Source organism: Equus asinus, chromosome 7, assembly GCF_041296235.1.
Source record: "Equus asinus isolate D_3611 breed Donkey chromosome 7, EquAss-T2T_v2, whole genome shotgun sequence".
Lineage (NCBI taxonomy): Eukaryota > Metazoa > Chordata > Mammalia > Perissodactyla > Equidae > Equus > Equus asinus.
The window spans coordinates 29,816,280-29,825,719 of NC_091796.1; positions in this window are offsets into that span (position 1 = coordinate 29,816,280).

A 9,440-nucleotide genomic window follows, 5' to 3' on the forward strand; every position below is an offset into this window, starting at 1 on the left:
ATTCTCATGTACAGACAGGGATGAGAAGCATTTAATTAGACATTAAGTCATAGTTTCCTAGGCCTGCCATTTCCTATTGCTGCATAAGTCCAAAATTGTACTTGCCTATCACAGTGTAGCAAAGACAAAAACAGAGGAGACCAGATGTTCCCAGGTGCCAGTTAATTTGACCACTACAATGACCCTGATCTTTGCAAGATTCAGTGCAGAGGCACTATCTGGAGAGAGAGAGGACACAGACATCTTAAATTTACATCTGGCCCCAATGATCACACCCCTGATAATCATTAGGAGGTTTGGTGTAGGGGTCAAAACACAATTATAACAATAACTGGAAACCTATTTGGAAACCAGCTATAATTTTTAGTCTTGTGAGCTGCTGTGAAGGTCATTCAACATGAACATTCTTGGAGTCACGTGCTTTTGATGAAATCTTGAAGTTCAAACCTGGAAGCTTTCAGAAAAGAAAAACTGGAGAGTGGAATCGATTATCATGTTGGCTGCAGTGGGGAACATGGTCCAGCCACAGGAGGCCACAGTGACCTCCTGCTTCAGCTGATGTCTCCAGCAAGCACAGCTAATCTCTTCTGCTGCCACTTCCCTTTGGTGTGGATCTTTAATCTCTGAAGTGTGCTGACATTGTTCATTATCCCAGACACCAACAAGATTCAATTAGTTTCTACAGGGATGTCCATTTCCAGAAGCTGAATGTGAAATGAAAGACCTTGGTGTAAGTGGTGCACTTATCAAACCAAGGCTTTACCGTGTTATTCATTAAGCAAATAAATTAACGTCTGGCCTCCTTATCTACTGCGCCATCAAGGGACAGGCCAGCTCCTTGACAGGATTCTTTTATGAAGAGTCATTTGTGTGAGAGGGGAAATCTTGGTGAAAGCCCTAATGGAAGTGCCAGTGAATAAGAGCATTTTCTGCAGAGCAGATGCAGTGTACACAGGAATAGGAGCTGTAAGACCTAAAATTTTGTAAAATCTAAAATTTCATGTGCTGCCTTGACATATCTGAGCACCGTGGGGCCACAAAGGCCTAACTGAATTGCTTTGCTCTCTCCACATATGCCCCTAATCCAGCAGAAAGTCTCTCCACCTAGCTAGTTTCCCTATCAGCTGATCCAGCTAGACTACTTTGAGTTCTCAATCTAATGGTTTCATCTCCCTGGTAGCCTGCAGAATTATTCAAACAAGACAATCATATCCTCCTGCGGGAACCAGGGGTCACATCACCCTCTTCTTACTACAAACCCTGCTTCCCACAGCCTCTGCTTGCTCACTCTATCCCAAGGGCAACCCCCATGTGGCCCTACATGATGTGCAGTGTCCTCTCCCCTCCCCATCCCCCAAATTGTGATATATGGTACTAAAAAACTGCTGTCAGTCACATTTGTCCAGTGTCAAAGCGTCATGTGTTCAGCCATCTCCTACTATTTACGGCGGAGTATCCTTCCCTTATCAAAGCAATGAATAGGAGGTGATGAGAAAGGGGCTCAGCCCTTTCCATCTGTGGCAGAACTTTGGCCTTGGTGATCACAGAATGGACAGTCAGGGCCCTGGCTTCCAATCCAAGCATTTCCAATTGGGCATGGAACTTATACCCTCTGAGCTTCAGTTTTCCTATCTGGCAAATGGCTATAATAACATTGGCCTCCACCTCCTTCATAGGTTTTTATGACATCTAGTAATGATGCTTTATGACATTATAGACACTACAAATATGTAGGGTTATGTGATAATTACTGAATCCTGTGTTTGAAATAGTTTTCCTTGTTTAGTCTAAGATGAAGTTACAAGAGACAACTGAACCATTCCTTCTGAGTGACCTGGAGCATTCCTCTTTGTCCTTCCTACATTTTCTCCTGAGATGATACCTGGAAGAAGAGGAGGAAGAGGAAGGAGAGAAGGGGAGAGGGGGCAGTGGGATCATTTGAATGCAGAAGAAGTGGCACGGTAGAAATTTTTCTTTGCAATATTCTGAGACAAATATACCTAATTGTGCCACCACATTTCTGCATATAGACCCATGTTTGAGCAGGAGGTGTGGAAACAAGGAGACAGCAAGAGTCAAAAATTAGAAAGATACGAGCCCTGCCTATAAGGAGCATTATAACATAACTTTGGTGACAGACAGTTTTAAGTATCTTATAAAACAACATATGGACAAGTAGAAATTGACATATCTTTTTCTCTCTTCTTTTTCCAAACGCCTTTATCCTTCAAATCTCTACTGGTACAGAAGGTCTTCTGTGAAGCTCCATTCCTCAATGGTTTCATAGAATGGTAGAAACTTGGGATTGGCACAGACCTGAAAGGTCAGTTATACCTGCTCTAATCTCCCTCTCCCGACTCCTGCAATGTGGGGATGTTATAATAAAGGTGTGTCTGGAGTGAGAATAAAGCACCTGTAACGGGGGCATGGGAGTTGAGGAGAAGTTTCTATGATGGATGACAAAGAAGGATTTGCCATATAAAGAAGTGAGGATGCAGGGTTTCAGGCAGAGGAAAGAACACTCTCAAAGGAAAGGGAGGAAGAAAAAGCATGGACCACTTGCCAAACTGCAAGCAAGTCAGGATGTCTGGAAGGTAAAGTTCCTGTGAAAGGGAGCCTGGAGGTAAGGTTTTATTTTTAAGAAATTTTAAGTTTATATTGAAGGTAGTTGGGATGCATTAAAGGATTTAAATGGTGAATGTGTTGGGGGCGATGTCTGTGCTATAATCAGATCTGTACTTCAAAAAGTTCACAGTGGCAGTAAGTAGAATGAAATTGCCCTAGAAAATGGAAGGCTAGAAAGGACTATTATGAGATTTCAGGTGAAAAATAAGGAGGGATCAAGCTCTTACTTTCACAGTGCGGAAGGGAAGAAGTGGATTTGGTTTATGCCCTCTCTATGCAGAAGTAGAGTTCAGTGGATAGAGAGTATAGAGCCAAGGGGCTCCTACATCACCTCTTCCACTTTGTAGCTGGGTGCCCTGAGGCAAGTCCCTCTCTTTCTCTAGGACTCATTTTCTTCATCTGTGAGATGAGAGGGTTGGATGAGATATATTACCATCCCTTCCAGCTCTAACACTCTCTGATACTGTGATTCTGGTCCAATTTGAATAGCATCCAAGGAAATTTGGTTAGTGAAATTCCCAAAAGACCTTATTACAGAGTGGTCGCATAGATTAGAGCCCCAGGAAAGTTATGGCAAGACTTCAGAAGACTATTATTAAAGATAATAATAGCGTTTTGTTTTTATACAACACTTTCACACCTGTAATCACCTATAATCTGAGTTAATCTTCATCATATCATTGTGGGGCAAAAACATATAATGATCATTATCCACATTTTAAAGGTGAGGAATTGAGTTCTTGAAAGCTCAGAAGACCTTCCTGAGGTCCCAAACAAATCACGGACTGGCATCCATGTCTCTGAACTTGTCACACACAGCTCTTCACATCACCTTGGGTGGCCTCTGGTCTGACCTGAGCCTTCTAGGTACATGCCTAATTAGGAACTCACCCCATCCACTCCTGACTTCAATAGTCACCAGGATAAACTCCAGCTTGGCTTGTTATATTGGCAGGAATGACGCTGAGTAGTCACAACCTACTTACACTGGAGAAATATCACTGGGAAGTTCCAAGTAGATTCATTTTGAGAATAAGGGACCTAACAATATCGATATATGCAAACAAAATCTGAAATTCTCTCATTTTCTACATGAATTACCAGTCAAAACTGCATCTTTTTGGCATTTCTCCAAGTAACTCAGAGAGCTTAACTATTTATTTTCAGCCTGGTGTTCTGGCCTGGAAAACGGGATATTGTAGGAGAGCCATTATAGAAACTTTTAGGAGCAGGCATCTTTCCTTTATCTTTCTTCTGCTCCTCCACTGTATTGGAGGGAGGACTCATCAGGGGTCTGTGCTGAAAGGAGAGAATAAATTCCTCACAGCATTCTTATCCCTTAACAGATGGGCAAGATCACGCTAGATTGTTTTCCTGCCCTGCTGACTCTCTGGATCTAGCCAAATCTATGACTTACTCCGCCTCCTCCATCCCCTATCACATGTTCCCTACTGACTGGATGGGGATTGAGTGATATTTCTGGAATGAAGGAAGGAAAGGAGGGAGGGAAGAAGGGAGAGAATAGAGACGTTTATATATTCATAATATTTAATGAGTACCTGCTACGTGCCAGGCACTGTGTAGTTACTTTATGTATATTATGTTTTTCAACCTTACAATAATCCTATGAAGTAAATTGCATTATTACCATTTTAGAGATTAAGTCAAGGAAGTGAAGGAATTTATTTAAGATTATGTAGGTAAATAAAGCTAGAATTTGAACTCGGGAATGTATGACTTCAATTCCATTCCACCTCACTATGCTACTTTCCAGTCCCATTGGTCAGTTTGCTGCTGGCCTTGAAAGTTTATCCAAGAGAACGACCTCAATTTTACACAGTATGGCTAAAATCTGGGAGTAAGGAGGGGTAGTAAGACAAGAAGGGAGTAGGGGTTAAATAAGAACTTGATTAATATTTATATAGATTTTTCCATGTTCTTCACATAGCCTTATCTATATTTCCCACTTGTTATTTCTGATGAGAAAATTCAGACAAAAAAAGTTAGGTACAACATCTTAGAGCCATGATTTGAACCCAGATTTCCTGACCCACATTTTGTGACTGGTTCCACTCCACCGCACTGTCATCTTGTACAACTCTTTATCCATCCATGGGAAAGAGACAATAAGGGCAAATGCAAACTTCTTCAACGTTTTCATGGTTCTAATGATACTGACATTCTGGTTTTGTTAAGATCTCTATAAAACCTGTCCTTGAAATTCCCCATGATAAAAGTAATGACGCCACAAGATGAAGCTGCAGAAATACATTCATTGGCATTTTTACCACTTTTCTTCTTGTTCCAGAACTGTTCATATATTATAGGATTAAGAAATGTTTTTTTAGAATGATTTGGTCCAAAAAGTTCCAAAAGGAAATGACAAGAAGTGGTTTCCACACTCTAAAATTAAAAATACTCATCTTACTCACTTTAAAAGGAAGTGAGGAGGTGGCAGGAGAAGCTGTAACAGAGTCTTCAAAAAAAGGCTCAATCTCTTGTAATTAATGGGAACCTCTAAAATCAGAAGCCAAGGCCATTAATCATTCAGCCAACTCTCCATAAGGTTGGCATCACCTACTCACCCACACACCTTTAATGACTCAATTCACAACGGGCAAACTTGAACTGCAGGGATGGTCCTCAGAGCAGCATTTCAAAACGGCTGCCAGTGGAACGTGAACGCTGTCGTTAAATCAAGGAGTTTGCTCTCTGTCTAGTCCATAAATGTGGCTTAAAGAATGTTTTTCAACTAGACTGGGAGGTGTTGAAATTGCTTCCAGGATTAGAAGTAATAGGCAGGAGGATTTTCTTTCTCAATATATGGTAGGAATTCTTAACAACTAGACCCTAGAAGGGAAAGGTGTGTCTTGTCAGATAGAAAGTTAATTCGCTGCGGAGTGCCCAAGGGAAGCTGAAGGTGCGGGAGAGGATATCTCTACCGGGTGGGAGGTTGGATTATGTTTCATCTTAATTCAAAAGCATTTGTGTTCTTTTCTCAGTTATTTCTTGGAATGATGTAATTAATTGAGAAGATGCATAATGGAGCAACTCCTTCAGGGAGCTCCCAAATGGATTATCAGAGCAGAGGGACCTTCCCAAGAGAAGACTGTCAAGAATAGAAGTTGTTTCAAACTAGATGATTCCCCAAGCTCTTACTCAGCTAGCCCAAGAGTGCTGTGCAGGGATCACTATCAATCTTTTGGCAAAGGGAAAAATGTCTTCTCTATATTTCATCCTAATTCTCCTCGGCTACAGTTCATCTAACTGGGGTATTTAATTACATGATCTCACTATTCACACTAAGCATTTTAATTGTATCAGAAGAGGGAAGAGAAACATTCTGGATAAAAAATTTTTTAAAAATATACGTTATCTGGAAGTCAGTACAGACAGTCTCTTCTCCTTCTAACAGGCATTTATAGAGCATGGACAATGAAATAAGATTTGTAGTAGGTTGTTTCAAAGGTATTAACTCTGAAAACAGCATTGTAAAGTAGTTATGTTTATTTCAACTTCATAGGGGAGGACATAAAGGTTCAAAGGAGTTGAAAGCCAATCCCTAGATGACTCTCTAACCTCCAATATTCTTGAAGGAATATTTACTCCCACGCCCAGAAGAAATCTCATTAGTGGGGAAAAATAAGTACTGAAACCCAATGGACTTCAATTACAAGGAAATAACACCGTGAAATCACTGGACATCTACTTGTCCTCCAAGTATACAAAAAATTAAATTTACCGGGAGAACTCCCAGTCTTCTAGTACGTCATGAGTTGACCATAATTTCTTTTACAATTCTATAGATATTACCTTCTATGGCATGAATTATGTTCTCCCAAAATTCTTATGTTGAAGCCCTAAACCCCAGTATGTGACTGTCTTTGGAGATAGAGCCTTTAAACAGGTGATTAATTTAAAATGGGGCTATTAGGATGGGCTCTAATCCAATATGACTGGTGACCTTACAAGAAGAGGAAATTTGGACACACAGGGAGACATCAGGGATGCATACACACAGAGAAAAGACCAGGAGAAGAGACCGCAAGAGAGTGGCCATCTGCAAGCCAAGGAGAGAGGCCTCAGAGGAAACCAATCCTAGTAGCACCTCGATCTTGGAATTCCAGCCTCCAGAACTGTGAGAAAATAAATATCTGTTGTTTAAGTCACCCAGTCTGGTATTTCATTGTGGCAGCCCTAGCAAACGAATGCATTATCTTTATGGAAGTGGCTTCTTATTAAGACAAAAGGGGGTATGAGATGCAGTTGTTGCTTCTATTCCTGAAAAATGGAACATGTAGGTCTTTTACACTAATCTCATCGATCCTGATTCCCGATCTGTCAGGACAGGGAGGTAAAAGCATAGACAGCAGTAGAGTTGGGACCACTCCAATTGGAATTCTACTGGTGAAGAACTCACAGCCTCTTCATATGAGTAAGATTTTAGCTAAAGGATCTAAATAAATATACTTAATATATTAAAGAAATTCAGCATTATGTGTGAAATCACACACTCACGTAAATATAAACACATATATTTGTAAGGACAAATTCTGTTTGTATCTCTGAAATCTCAATGATCTAAATCAGTCTACTGTCCAACAGAAATTTCTGTGATGATGAATATTCTATATTTGTGCTGTCCTCTATGGTAACCACTATCCACGTATAGCCACTGAGCACTTGAAACGTGGCTACTGCTGATGAGAAACTGAATTTTTAGTTTTCTTTCATTTTAACGAAGTTAAATTTAAACAGCTACATGTAGTTCATGGCTATTATATTGGATAGTGCAGATCTATATCATGGGAAAATTCAATATGGCTTCAGTCTGATTTGGAAATAAATAGCAATAAGGCTAAACAGAAACAAGCAAAAACTCGGTTTCCTGTAATATTTTAGTACAGGTTCAGTGCAGACACTGATTTGACCTTTTTAAGAAATGTAAAAACAAAGAGAAGATTTAAAATCTATAAATTTTTTTTGACATGTAGTTATATATTTAAGGGAACTTAAAGAATTATAGAATTTTAGACATATAGGAGATCTTAGACACAGGTAGTTTCGGATTTTTGATTTTAAGAAAGTGGACTGGGCACTTTATAAAAATTCCACTTCTTGCACCAAATCATCACATATATAAGAAAAATATCGATTACTACAAAGCCATACTCAAAAATAAGGAAAACATCTCTAAAAGACAAATATACACTGACAGGTGATGCCTCTGCCATACTGATAATGAGGACAGACACCTGCTACTTTGCCACCCACAAGGAGGCTCTTGAGGATAGTGAAAATTTGTGTGGGAAAATGATGTGGGAAAATTTTCTTGAGGACAAGCACTTAACCAACAACCACCAATAATCTGAGGAAATCCAGCACTATAAAAAGGAAACCGAGATAACAGAGTAATCTGAAAAACTCTTAAAATAACACACTTAATATCCTCAAGGAGACAATCATACTCTTGAAAAAAAGCTATGGAACAAAGACAAGAGATTATGAAACAAGGGTAGGCAACTATGACAGAACCAGAGATTTTAAAATAAAAAATATAATGGTCAAAAGTAAGGACACAGCTGAAGGGCTAACCAGCGAGCTAAATATTAAGTTGAATTCACACAGACAGAAGACAAGGAGATAGAAAATAGGAGACAGATATTAAGTGATGTGGAAACTTGATCCAGATATTTCAAATCCATCTGAGTTCCAGAAACAGTAATCAGAAAAAGATGGAGAAGAAATGTTTAAAGAAATAATGCCTGAAAAATGTTTCCAAATTAAGAAAAAAAACCAGAATAAGACATGAGTCCTTGGGTTGTAAAAATGTGAAAAGCTGAGGAGAATTATAAATGATGACAAACCTGGAAACATAGCTGTAAAATTTCAGAACATCAAGGGAAAAGAAATTCCTAAAATCCGCCAGAGAGGAAAGGCAGACTCCCTACTAAGGGATGAGAATACAGTGACATCAGCCATCTCACTGGGAAAACTTTGAGCACATCTGCATTCTGGGTGACGTTTCTCCCTGGAAGAAGACAGATGTTAGCCTGAGGACTGAAGGGGCAACTGGGATGTTTCACTTCTCTGCAATGTGGAGACAGAATGCTAACCCCTAACACCTGCAGAATCTCTTTAGCAACAATACCCCTCTCATAGCTTTTTTCATACCTAGATATCCCCTGAAGTGCCAGTATACTCACACCCTCCTCTTGGCTCTCCCAACATGAAGTTTCTTTTCCAAAAAAGTGAATTTGCTCACTTGCTCTCTCACACATTACACTTCCCCTGGGCTTGATGAAGTTTCTCCTACCTTGAAGGTGTCATCCCAGCGTTGGTTCACAAACTGGGCTGCATGGAAGGCAAGGAGAGACCAAAGAGGCAGGACACTCCAGATTGGTAGGTGGAAGTTTTAATACGCAAGGGAACTTACATTTGAGGCTTGTCTTGGGCAACCGCAAGGTGACATCTGTGCACCCGCCTGCTAGAATCTTTAGAGTTTATACAGAGGGCTTAAAGGGGTCCAGTCATGTATACCATCCAGATGGTCTAGCAACACGTTACTATTTCAAGACTGTGTCCTTAGGGCAGCTTCTACTGCAGGGAAGGCAAGCAGAACACACAGTCCAGGACAGGGGCCAGGGTGAGCAGCCTCTGATTGCAGCTCTTGGTCAACCAGTGGTCAGGTCGTCTCGATGATCTCAGCCTATACTCCACCCCTCGTGATCTGTTCTTACAATCTTAAACGTTCCCCTCTTCCACAGTGTGCCCCGAGAGGTCAGCAAGGGGTTTCATTAGCCTGGGGCTGGCTC